We start from the raw sequence: 13,127 nt of genomic DNA, 5'->3' as shown, positions 1-13,127 counted from the left end.
AAGAAAGGAGAAGGAGGAAGGAAAGGGAAATGGAGGGGAGGGGACCGGAGGGGAAAGGGGGCCTGGGGAACAGAGGAGAGGAAGAGGAGAGGGTCGGAGAGGAGAGGAGAGGGTCGGAGAGGAGAGGGTCAGAGAGGAGAGGGTCGGAGAGGAGAGGGTCGGAGAGGAGAGGGCCGGAGAGGGTCGGAGAGGAGAGGGCCGGAGAGGAGAGGGCCGGAGAGGGTCGGAGAGGAGAGGGCCGGAGAGGGTCGGAGAGGAGAGGGGAGAGGAAGGGAGGGGAAGGGAGGGAGGGGAGATATTTTGAAAACTAATGTTTGCAGCCTTGCTCTGCAGTTCCATGAGCACCTGCACACGTGTGTCCAAGGGACAAAGTTGTTTGTGCTTCTGCAGTGGGAAAACAGCCCCTATTGTCATAAACTCAGGGAATGCATCCCTAGAGCTGACTTTTCCTCCCCACCAGGTTTGCAGCACTAAATCCTCCCAAGAATGACACAGTCAACTGAGATTTCTGGGGGGTGGAGAAGGGGGCAGGACTTTAAAATTTAAATCCTTATTTAAATTATTACATTCTTGGACCATATTCCTGCCCACCTCCTCTAACCAACCAGCACATGCTCCTGATGATTTGGGGGAAAATCATCCTTCCAGAGAACAGGCAGGAGCTCAACTCTTATATTAGCTTTCTGATGCAGGAAAATTAGTAAAACTTTGATACACCCGAGAGAGGAAAAGGTATAAAAATTACTGCAGAGTGGCCACAGGGCTGTTAGTTCTCACCAATTCACTCCGGTGACGGTTATAAAGCAGAAGTGTAAAGCAGAAATTCATGCACAGACAATTTACTTTTCCCCAGCAGAATACTGCATAGTGTTCTGGCTAATCCCATAATTCAACCCTCATATATGAAGAAAACACTCAGAAATCAGGAGATGTATTCAAAATGTTCACTGTGGAACAGTTCATTGCCCAATATCATGACATAAATTCAACCAAGTAGCTGCCAAAAGGAAAGTTAGCACAAAAATTCCTTAATGATTGACTAAGAAGAGACTCATCACCCAAGTATTAAGTAATTCTTAGGGGAAAGTGAATAAGAATTGCAATGTATGATGTATTAATTTAGTTATTTGGTGGTATTGAAGAAAAGAGCTTGAGTTTTAAGGACAGAAGGTTAGAATACAGCTGGAGAAATTTAATCCACTATATAAATAGACTATTTAAATGTGCAAAGAGGGAACTAACCTGTGTTTCACCGGGTCCTGCAAAAAGAGCAACATCGAACAACACAGTTTTGCTCACTTAAGAGTTCATTTTTTTGTTCCAAAATTCCCTTTTTTAGAGCACTCTGTGTGTTCCTTTGGATTGTAAAACAGCCTGAAGAATGACACCAGTCACTTCAGCAAGAAATCCCCCAACCACTCTTTCCCCCAAATTCCTCTAACTAAACCATTTCTCCAGGGGTTTTTTGGTTGTTTTCTCTCTCTGAATTTTTTCAGGACCAAGACACAGCTCTGAGCTTTGCCTCTGCATCTCCACCAGCCCTGTGCAGAAGGGAGAGCAAACTGGGGGAGGAAAATCTTCCTTTTCCTAGAGGAGAAAGAAGCCAGAAGTCCCTCCCAGCACAAACCATTCAGAAATTCTCCAAGTGCCCTTGAACAAAGTATTCCAGAGGGCAATAATGACACCATCTCCCAAAAATGTGTGTTGTTTTGATCAGTGAGTAAACAATCACCTGATGTTTTCAAAGCACTTCACAAACATTAATCCTTACAAGTTTGCCCAGCTCAACTTTCTGGCTCCTGGAAAAAAAGGCAGGTATTGAATTATTTCCTAATGGAAAATGGAAATGAAAGCACAGAGCAAATAAAGCAGGGTTTCCCAAACGGTCTCTGAAGTGCCAATGGATGTGGACTCTGGATTAGAAAAAGACGGGAATTGCTAAATCAGAGGTTAATTTATGCCTCAGAGCACAGCCCCAAGTGTGGGGTGCTCACACAGGGGTGGCACAGAAACCCCAATGAGGATGAGTCCAGAGGCAAGGAGGTGCATCAGAAATGGGGAATAAACACCCCTGGAACTACATTTAATCAAAATATACTCTTGGAACTACACTCTCTGCTATTGTGTATATATATGTATGTATACAGATATATTTATATATATATGTGTGTGCATAAATATATAGAAAATAAAAATATTCCACATACACAGATATAGCTGTAGCCCCAGGGGCTGCAAACGCAGAGGTTTTCTCGTCTCAGATGCACCCTCAGATGTTTTGATACGAAAACGTCTCTTTTCAGTCCCCATCAAGGAAGTGATGATTTTACAAAGCCTGTGTGGTACCTGTGGAGCTACAGAGAAGGCACATTTCCCTGGGGGACACCAGTCGGGGACTTCAGAACTCCTGAGCATCACAAGAAGGTGGATCACGTTTTTATGACAAGTTGCATCCATGAAAAAGGTGTGGAAAAGGACAAATTGGTCCACAGTTTGTATTTAGGACAGACTCATCCTGCAATCCACTGCCTGGCTCTGCTGGAATCACAGAATCAGAAGGATTTGGATTGGAAAGGACCTTAAAGCCCACCCAGTCTCATCTCCTGCCGTGGGCAAGAACACCTTCCACTATCCCAGGTTGCTCCAACCTGGCCTTGTACACTTCCAGGGATCCAGGGGCAGCCACGGTATCTCTGGGCAAACTTTTCCCGGGGGTGGGGGAGTCCACACCCTCACAGCCAAGAATTCCTTCCCAATATCCCATCTATCCCTGCCCTCTGGCAGTGGGAATCTGTTTCCCCTTGTCCTGTCCCTCCATCCCTTGTCCCAAGTCCCTCTCCAGCTCTCCTGGAGCCCTTTTAGGCCCTGGAAGGGGCTCTCAGGTCTCCCTGGAGCCTTCTCTTCTCCAGGTGAACCCCCCCCCCGCTCTCCCAGCCTGGCTCCAGCTCCATATCCATGAAGTTGACCTCCAATTTAACAGGGCTCTGTAACTTGAAGAGCCCAAAGATTCCTCCCTTGGAGGCATGTGAGGCTCTTCCCTGGTAACGCTGGGCTGTGGCGACAGCCCATCCCAACAGTCCAGGATGACGCAGACGATGAGGCATTGCCCTGGAATGTCTTGGATGGGACCTGCAGGGGAGGTTTCTGTGACTGATAAAAGGCACAGAATAATCAATCCCCACCTTTGGTCCCAGACAATCTCTGCTCTGCCTCTCCCACGAAACCACTGTGAGTACCTTAGGGCAGAGACCAGACCCCAGAGCACCCAGGACAAGGGATTATCAGGATAATTTTGGGCTTCCTGGCACTGCCACAGCTCAAAAATTCACTTTTTTAAACTGATATTAGATAATGAGTCTAAAACAAGCCATTTCTACTCAGTGCTTCTACCTCGGTAAGATTAAATAATGAACTGACTCCAAATTTCAGGAGTCAGGTAAAGCTCTGGTAACACACAATTTATTAATGGTTACAAAAAATTTACTGCACTTTTTATCTAAAACAAAATTGGTTTGGTTTTTTTTTTATTTGTTTGTTTTGTTTTTTTAAAGAATTTTTAAGTTCTGAGCAGGATCTCTGAGTCCACTTGAGAGTTGGACTCGATTATCCTTGTGGGTCCCTTCCAACTCAGAATATTCTGTGATTCTACAATGGGGAGAATGAAACTGTGGAAAGTAGCAGTGATTAGAATAAAAAAGTACTTTTGCTGCTCCAGGATAATCTGAAGCATGAATTAGCTGGTTTACAACTCCTCACCTTACACAATTACCTCTAATGGTGGCAGCACACAAGACAATACTCTGAAGTTCAAATAAGTCCATTTATTAACACAAGCAGCAGAGTTCTACCCATCTGAGTGTTTCCTGCCTGCCAGGGAATAGTCATAGAATCATAAAATCATGGAATGGTTTGGATTGGAAGGGAACTTAAAGCCCATTTTGTTCCACCCCCTGCCATGGGCAAGGACACTAGCCCAGGTTGCTCCAAGCCCCGTCCAACCTGACCTTAAACAATTCTGTGGAGCATGGGGAGCCAGCAGACAAGCCCCAGGTTCTCCTAGGGAATTCTGTGGAGGATATTTCTTTTTCCTGACAGGTGCAAGTCTTCTAATAATGGTTCACATCTGTCACATTAAGAAGCATAAATATTTGCTAGGAAGAAGGAAGCTCTGAAGACCAGCTCGGTGAGCAGGAGCCATCATTTCTCTTATTATTTGTACCTATTAAAGAAAATTTCCTCCAATGACTGGTCATTTGAGGTCATGAATATTTGAAAAGATCTGCATTTCATCTCCTTTGGGGGGATGGTGGAGGAGGTTTGAACAGCACATGAAATTGTTTAAATGCAAAGGCTGACATAAATTAGACAGAACCAGTCCATGTGCACTTATTCACATCTCCCCCAACATTTCACAGCTCAGAGGTGAATTTCAAGGGGGTTTTTTGACTGTGCCATCCCAGATAGCTCAGGGGAGCAGAAGGAGGAAGATCTCCTTGCACAGAGCAGGGAGGTGACAGTGCTGACATTGTGTATGACACTGTGTACCCACTGCACACAGGGAGCTTGGTCTTATCTCTGAACTCATAGAATCATAGAATCATAGAATAGACTGGGTTGGAAAAGACCTCCAAGATCATCAAGTCCAACCCCTGATCCAACTCCAATTACTATATTATGACACTAAGGGCCACATCCAATCTCTTTTTAAAAACCTCCAGGGATGGTGAATCCACCACCTCTCTGGGAAGGCTGTTCCAATGCCTGATAACCCTCTTTGTAAAGAATTTCTTCCTACCATCTAACCTAAACCTCCCCTGGCAGAGCTTGAGCCCATGTCCCCTTGTCCTGTTGTTGGTTGCCTGGGAGAAGAGACCAACACCCACCTGGCTATAACCTCCCTTCAGGTAGTTGAAGAGAGTGATGAGGTCGCCTCTAAGCCTTCTCTTCTCCAGACTAAACAACCCCAGCTCCCTTAGCCTCTCCTCATAGGACTTGTGCTCAAGTCCCTTCACCAGCCTCGTTGCTCACTTCCTCTCAGATTTCTGCTCCCCCTTATCTCTGCACAAACTCTTTACTGCCCGAACAAGAGCACAGTCTGGGTGACAGAAAATGAGAGACTTTGTCAGAAAGGCCCCAGATCTGGCTGAACTGACTGGAATATCCAGCTCCGTGCAGAATCCATCGATCATGATGGATGCTCTCCACGAACATCCCTCATCTCCACCTCATCCCCCACCTCCAGGTGCCTCTTCCTGCTCCCCTGCTCCAGTTGTAGCCTGGGCTCATGGAATCCTGGAATATCTTGAGTGGGAAGGGACCCACAGAGATCATCCAGTCCAACCCCTGGCCCTGCACAGACACCCCAACAATCCCACCCTGTCCCTCAGAGCGTTGTCCAAATGCTCCTGGAGCTCTGGCAGCCTTGGGGCTGTGCCCACTGCCCTGGGGAGCCTGGGCAGTGCCCCAGCACCCTGTGGGGGAAGAACCTTTCCCTGAGATCCATCCCAACCCCCCTGGCTCAGCTCCAGCCCTTCCCTGGGTCCTGTCCCTGGTCCCAGAGCAGAGCTCAGTCCCTGCCCCTCCGCCTCCCCTCGGGAGGAGCTACAGCCCCCAAGGAGTCTATCCCAGATACTGGTGAAACCCCGTCCCACCACAGTCACAAGGTGATGGAGACAGGAATGCCCTTTCCATTCAGAGTTCCTGTTCCTGTGCCTTGTTAACGAGCCCACAGCCTCATTCATACACCGAGTAAAGGCCAATTAACAAATCTCCTAATTGTGAAACTGTCCATTACCAGCCAGTAAAACCCTCTGAACACATCCTAGGAACCATCAGCACTGAGCCAACACACAATCATCAGGTCTTGGAGAAAGCCAAGCAGGGAACAGAAAAAGGATTACAGAATCATGGAATCACAACGGTTTGAGTTGCAAGGACCTTAAAGATCATCTCATTCCACCCCATGCCATGGGCAGGGACACTTTCCACTAGCCCAGGTTGCCCCATCCAGCCTGGCCTTGGACACTTGCAGGGATGGGGTAGCCACAGCTTTTCTGGGCAACCTGTGCCAGGGCCTCCCTACCCTCACAGCCAAGGATTTCTCCCCAGTATCCTATCTAAACCTGCTCTCTTTCAGTTTAAAACCATCGCCTTTCACGTGAAGCCTTTTCACATGAGCTGATGCTCCACTACATCAGCATCTCCTCCTGTGAGCAGCAAAACATGGGAAATCCTCTGTGCAAAAGCCATCGCCAGATGCCAGATGCCCAGGTCAGACTGCGCCATTCTAGAAGACATGTATGCACCATAAATAACCTTTCCAAATCAAGTGAACAGAGTAACTTCCGCCAGTGTTGCAGTGAGGCCATCACTGTTTTGTGCTGCTGGGTGTCTATACTTGATAATAATAAAAATTAAATGCTTGGTGCCCTGGTTTCTCTAAAAAAACCTCCTTATAAAGTGTCCTACTCTGCCCCTGCTCAGCTGCACAAAGGTAAGGTCACTGCAGGGGTTTTACCTGTCAGCGTGAAGCTCCTTCTTCTCAAACCCACAGGACTCCCAGCATCCCAGGGGTGAGGAGAATGGAATAACTGATATAATACCCTGAACAGGGTGAGTGTTTGAACAGCTCGTGTTAAGCCAGATATTCTCCAGAACAGTTCTAGGGTTGTCATGGTGCCAATGGGATCTTAAGCTGATACCAAAGAACAGTCTGACAATGACTAACCAGGTGGTGTTGAGGAAATTGCTAATTCTGCTGAGGTTGTTTGCCCGTAATCATTCCACCCCTGCCTTTCCCCTTCTCTTCTCTTCCCCTGATGTCTCTTGTCAGTCTTAACTAGTGACATCTCCAAAAGAAGCATCCTTAATTACAGGCTCCATTCAGCAGAACCCCTTTGCCTTGTGTTAACCTCAAAGAACCACCAACCATGTAACCCCAGAGAAATTCCTGAATTACTGGTGCTTCCCTGCACAGATTCAGCATTGATTCCATCCTCCTGCTTCCAAATGAGTTGGAAACTCAGCTTTGGAGACAGAATCATCTCTCTTCATACCCAGGATCAGTTGTGCTCTGTGGAGTTTAAGGGTTCACTCATCCACAACCTGCCTGCAAATGGGATGCACATGGGTTTGCAGCACGTGGCTGCTGGAGCATGGACTCAGCTCCTCATTGGAAAGGGAAAATGTGGACTCCAAAGCTGCTTGGGAGAGAAGTAAATCCAGCCAGGAACCCCTTTTCTAGAAAGGATGGGGAAAATCTAATTTCATAGGAAAACACAGAATCACAGAATGGTTTGGGTTGGAAGGACCTGAAAGCCCATCCGCGGCAGTCCCACCCGCTGCCATGGGCAGGACACCTTCCACTAGCCCAGGTTGCTCCAAGCCCCGTCCAACCTGGCCTTGGACACTTCCAGGGATGAGGGAGCCACAGCTTCTTTGGGCAACCTGTGCCAGGGCCTCCCTACCCTCACAGGGAAGAACTCCTTCCCAACATCCAACCTAAATTCCCCCTCTTTCAGTCTGAAGTCATTTCCCCTTGTCCTGTCACTCCAGTTCCTGATGAACAGTCCCTCTGGCTTCTTGTAGCCCCTTCAGACACTGGAAGGTGCAGTGAGGTCGGCACACAACCTTGTGTTCTCCAGGCTGAACAGCCCCAGCTTTCTCAGCCTGTCAAACATCTCCATATGTGTGTGACACCCAGAGCCACTCGGTCACCAGGAGAAGAGGCAGCAGGACTGGACACAGATCTGCTGCCCCAAAACCTGGAGGTTGCTGCCACATCTCCGGTACACCCCAAGTCCTTTCCTATGGGGCCAGCTGAGCAGAGAATCAGGAAGGACAACCATCAAAGAGCAGGTGCTGGTCCCCATGGAGAAAGGCTGCTACACAGTGGCATCCACAGAAGCCTTTTGTCTCTGTTTTGCTTTATTTCAGATCATATTCCACATTTTCTTTGTAAGGATGAGATTTTGTAAGAAAGAGAGGCCCTGAAGATGTCAGAGCATGAAGCCACCCTGTCACAGGAGACAGGGACGTGTCTCAAAGCGCTGCTCTTTGTCAGAGCCTACACACAGGTACCTGCTGGTGTTTGTCCTCGCACACATACCCAGACATTACTCACTTGAAGCCAGAGAAAAACTACTTCAAACAGAAAAAAAAAAGAACCTGGATGGTCAGAATACGCATCAGTGAACTAAATGGTGCACCAGGGAGGACTCTGCAGTCAATGTAATTATTATTTCTGTCAGCTTCCTGCTGGAGACAGCAAGGATTTCCTTCAGATTTGAGACAAGAAAACAAAGAATTTGATTTTTTTTTTAATTTTCTTTATATAAAAGTCATCTTTGGTGCAGCATTCTGTGATCTGTTTGACAGCAATTGAAATGTTCAGTCACTAATCTCTTGCAAAGCTTCCTCACTAGAACAAATTCATGATGCTGAGACTTCTTTGGCATTTATAATCTCAGGAAAAGGAATTCTTAATAGAAATCTAACTTAGGAAAAAAAACAAGCTTATCAATTGCCTTTAAATGACTTTTCAAATGCCTTCATTTGGCATTGCTGCTGCTCTTCACTCCTGTGTAACACCAGGAGTACCTGAGGAAATGGCAACACTCCTAGGGACAGGGTGGGATTGTTGGGGTGTCCTGGGTAGGGTCAGGGGTTGGGCTGGATGATCCCTGTGGGTCCCTTCCAACTCAGGATATTCTGGGATTCTATGATTCTGTGACCAGATCACCAAACCAAACCAGTTTATAAAGTTCTGCTTGGGAAACCTCTGTTTCCGTTGCAATTTAAAACACACCTCATAACTTTATTGCTGGACAGACACTGCCCAACCCCGGTAGTGACATAAGCGAGCAGGAATATCATTGGAAGAGGAAGATTTTGGCATTCACTGACATGAAATCACATGTCTATACATAACTATGTATTGTTTTAACAAGTCAGCTCAATTAAAGACACAAAGTTTTCTAGGCCTTCTGAAATACCGAAATCGTCATCTTTCATAAAACATCACCCAAAGTTGAAGGTGGGTTTGTTTTTTTTCTCCTTTCCTCCCTAACTAGAAATAAATTGTGTATTAATGTGCCTTGAAATCATTTCCTCTGTGCTTTGTGTGTTAAGAGATTATCTGCAGGTAGAGCCATAAAGAAAGGATCCCTCTTTGCTCATTGTGCTAAGGGGTCCGTGGTTTGTGCTGAAGGAATATTTTGCCATTTATTTCTGTATTTATGGATAATTAGTCCATAAGCTGCTTGGACAGAAATAGCCCGAAACACGAAAACTGGGACAGGAGAAAACCAGCACGTTCTTGGACAATAAGGTGGATTTGTGAGTGTTTAAACAAAGGAATAAAGGACTCCCAGTGCAAACAACACCAAACACCAAGCCTCAAAGCTCAGATTAAAGCAAGAAACCTTCCCTTTGTGCCAAATATCAGGAGCACAATCCCAGATCATGCAGGAGAGTCCCAGCGCTCCCTCTACCATGGCAAGCCCTGGTACGTTGGGCTCCAGCTGGCTGGGCTCCAGCCCTGAGCTGTGCTGGCATTTGTTCCAAGGGAGGGGAAGAAGGGAAAAACAAAAACTTGGTTTAAATATAACTCGGCAGCAGAAACTTTGGCTGAGCAGGCGAGTGGCAAGACCTGCCTGTTGAATCAGCCCCGTGGTGACTCCGCAGGACGCTTTTAGCTCCGGAGTGCTAAAACTTGAGTGAGGGAAATCTGCTGGAATATGCTAAAGCAGCTCTGTTTACAGGCCTGTATTAACAGGGAAAGCATGTTGTGATTAGACAGAGCAGCTGTTGATGCTCTGAGGTGTTACAAGCAGGAGACTATTTAAAGACAATGGCTGGCGCCGTCTATTCTGCTGTCGTGGGGCTGGGAAAGGCTGCACTTGTGAGCCACCCTGCTTTTATGGCAGCCCTGAAGTTGTTCCGTGGCAGAAAGGTGACTTTTAGTCAATAAATACTGGAGGATTTCCCCCAATAGGGGGACACACGACAGCAGTTGATGGCATTGGAGGTGCTGGTTCCTCGTGTTTTCAAAAGTTACAGAATCCCAAAATGGTTTAGGTTGGAAGTGACCTTAAAGCCCATCCAGTCCCATGCCCTGCCATGGACAGGGACACCTTCCACCGGACCAGGTTGCTCCAAGCCCCGTCCAACCTGGCCTTGGACACTTCCAGGGATGTGGCTGATTGTGTTTACACACACAAAAGGACACACAAAGTGTGTTTCTGATGTACCTCCACACCTATAGCACATGATTTAACAGCAGCTCTCTCTAGATTATGTGCAGCCTGAAGTCTTGAGATGGGCAACCCCATCCCTCCCTCCCAGCCCTGCCGTGGGGACTCAATGGTGCCAAGTCCTTTGATGGAGGGAGGGGTGTCTCCATTTATAGGTCAAATCTACAAATTCATATGCCAAACCTACAAATGCCTCTTTTGAGAGGGCAGATCTGATGCTGAGAGTGAATTTGCTGCACTGGCCTCTTGTGTGTTGCCTGCAGGTCTCAGCCTCTCCCTGGGTGCTGTAGCACACCGCTGGCTCTTCTATAGGGAACAGAGCTGGCACACAGGGCCTCAGGACAGGGACACTATGAGATGCAAATGGCACAGCAGGGAAATGCAAAGCAGGGACTGTCCGTGGGAGTCTCAGTGAAGTCTGAAGGACCTGACTCTGACATTCTTCCCTGGCAGCAGATGCTCTTATCACCATCCACAATGCACTGGGATCGCTCCCAGTTTGCAGGAAGCAAGCAGGGACAAAGAAATTCCAGCTGTCAACTCCTCACTTGTGTCTGGGCTTTCACTCCCCAGGCCAAGATCCTATTGTTACCTGAGAACCCAGATTCCAAGGAAAAAGATGAGTATTTCCAAACCTCAGGGCTACAGGAGCAGCTTTGAGAACATGAGCTCCAAAGGCTTAAAACAACAAATGCCCACAGCTGTATAACCCTAAGGCAAATGCAACACATCTCACAAAATTTCAAATTTCCTATCCCTTGGAACAGCAACATTGAGGGGTAAAAAACCAGCTGGATGTGTTGTTTTTTAAAAACATCAACTAAGATTTTCAAAATTAAACTATCAGGTAACCAACACCCACAGCTTGGGCCTACAAGGTCCTACCTTGGGGTTTTTCCTCACCTGACTCCAGCCATCCAGAGGTCAAACTTTGTTCATCCCAAACTCCCTCAGCAGATACAGAGGTTGATTCAACCCATCCTGAGCAAGGTAACCATGAAAGAGCCTCCCCAAATGCCTCCCCTTCTACTAAACCTTTCCCTTTAAAATAAAACCTGAGACTGAATTAATCCTGAACTGACTAAAGCAAACTCAGACTGAAAACTGAAACAAGCAGAGGCAGAGAAGGAAGCCCAGGAGCTTAAGGTCGGTATTTTGAGCCTGATTTCTTTCTTTTTCTAAGTCAGCTGTTAGTCTATTCTCAAACGATTGGTAACGAGATAGTGTTGAAAAGTCGAGAAGATGAAAAAAGCCTCGACTGAATGACTCCAGAGCTGAGCTCTCAGTTTAACCTACCACTTAAACCCTTTAAAGGTTTAAAGATCTTCCAAGTGCAAAAAGGTAAATTTAATAATATGTAATAAAATTATTATTAATTCTACTTTTTAATTAGTAAGACTCATTTCTTTCAATAGCAAAACCCAAATAGAGGCTTTGGAGCGGCATCTAAGTAGAAAGAATGGAAAGATTTAATCAGACAGCGGGAACTCAAGCTGGAAATAAGCGCGTCCACAAAATCCCACTCTACCAGGAGATGGATCTTGATTCACAACATACTTTATTCAAAACAAATAGGAGAAACCGAGTCAAGAATAGACGGCAGTAGACGCTTAAAAATAGGTCTCGCCGCGACTTTCTCTCGTTCCTAAAACCAACAGGAAGGCGAGCGCCGGGATCCGCCGGGATCCCCCGGGCTCCGGCGAACACCGGGGATGAGCTGGAGCTGAAACCACCCTCGGGAAGAGGAGGAGCGGCCGGGGAGGGGGGACTGGGACAGAGAGGGGGACGGGGACAGCACAGAAGGGGGGGACAGGGATGGGGGGAGACGGGGACAGCAAGGAAAGGGGACAGGGATAGAGAGGGGGACAGGGATAAAGGAGGAGACGGGGACAGCACGGAGAGGGGGGACAGGGATGGAGAGGGGGATGGGGACAGCACGGAGAGGGGGGACAGGGATAGAGAGAGGGACAGGAACAGCGAGGGGGGACAGGCGACAGAGGGGGTGACGGGGACAGAGCGGGGGACGGGGACAGCACAGAGCGGGGGACGGGGACAGAGGGGGTGAGGGGACAACACAGAAAGGGGGACGGGGACAGAGGGGGTGAGGGGACAACACAGAAAGGGGGCAGGGACAGAGGAGGGGACAAGGAAAGCAAGAGGAAGATGGGGACAATACGGATGGGGATAGGGACAGAGGGGGGGATAGGGAGGACAGAAACAGAGACAGGGGGCAGAGACAGCACGGAGGAGGGACAGTGACATCACGGAGGGATCCAGCTCCCAGCACAGCCCCGAAGCTGCCCTGTGCCCCCCTCACGACCCTCACTGGACACTCCTGGACTCGCAGCTCCGCCGGAGCCGGGTCGGACTCCCAACTGACCGCGCTGCCAGGATCGGAGAGTTACGGGAAGCGCGGGGGCCGCTTCTTTTCCCCCCCTCCTCATCCCCGGGCGGGCGGTTCCCGTTCCCGTCCCCGTCCCCGGGCGGGGCCGCGCCGCGGGCGGTGCCCCAGGGGCACCGGGGGGACACCCGCGGAGGGAGCGGGGGGGGGTGGGGTGCTCAGCGTTGCCGCCTCCACCGCTTCCCAACTTCCCGGGGAAGGGGAGAAAGCCGCGGGGACGCGCATCCCGCGCCGGGACGAGGGGGTGGGGGGGGCCCCCCGCGCCGCACCGACCCCCGACACCGACCCACCCACGCCATCACAGGAGCGGCCCCCGCTCACCTGAAGTCGGCGCCGGGTGCCGCGGGCAGCGCTGGGCTCCGGCCGCCGGGGCCGCGCGTTGCCGCCGTTGGCAAGTAACAGTCTCCAGGGCTACGGTCACTATGGCGCCGGGCGCCGGGTCTCGAGGCAACTGTTGCTACCCCAGCCCCCCG

At 48.9% G+C, this 13,127-nt stretch overlaps 1 protein-coding gene across 5 annotated transcripts in view; it reads right to left on the bottom strand.

Annotated features, from left to right (window-relative positions):
* The window catches only part of RFX2 (regulatory factor X2), a 64,002-nt gene extending 50,942 nt beyond the window's left edge, over positions 1-13,060 (bottom strand). For 3 of the 5 annotated variants that reach the window (XM_032711724.1, XM_032711725.1, XM_032711717.1), the window contains exon 1: positions 12,976-13,060. The gene's annotated coding sequence lies outside the window, so the exon portion shown is untranslated. Of the gene's footprint in view, positions 1-1,242; positions 1,376-12,975 lie in introns of those variants that run through there. The other 2 variants (XM_032711719.1, XM_032711721.1) reach the window with 2 other exon arrangements.
* Positions 13,061-13,127: the final 67 nt, after the last annotated feature.

Source organism: Chiroxiphia lanceolata, chromosome 27, assembly GCF_009829145.1.
Source record: "Chiroxiphia lanceolata isolate bChiLan1 chromosome 27, bChiLan1.pri, whole genome shotgun sequence".
Classification (NCBI taxonomy): Eukaryota; Metazoa; Chordata; class Aves; order Passeriformes; family Pipridae; genus Chiroxiphia; species Chiroxiphia lanceolata.
This window is presented reverse-complemented; position numbering and strand designations above follow the sequence as displayed.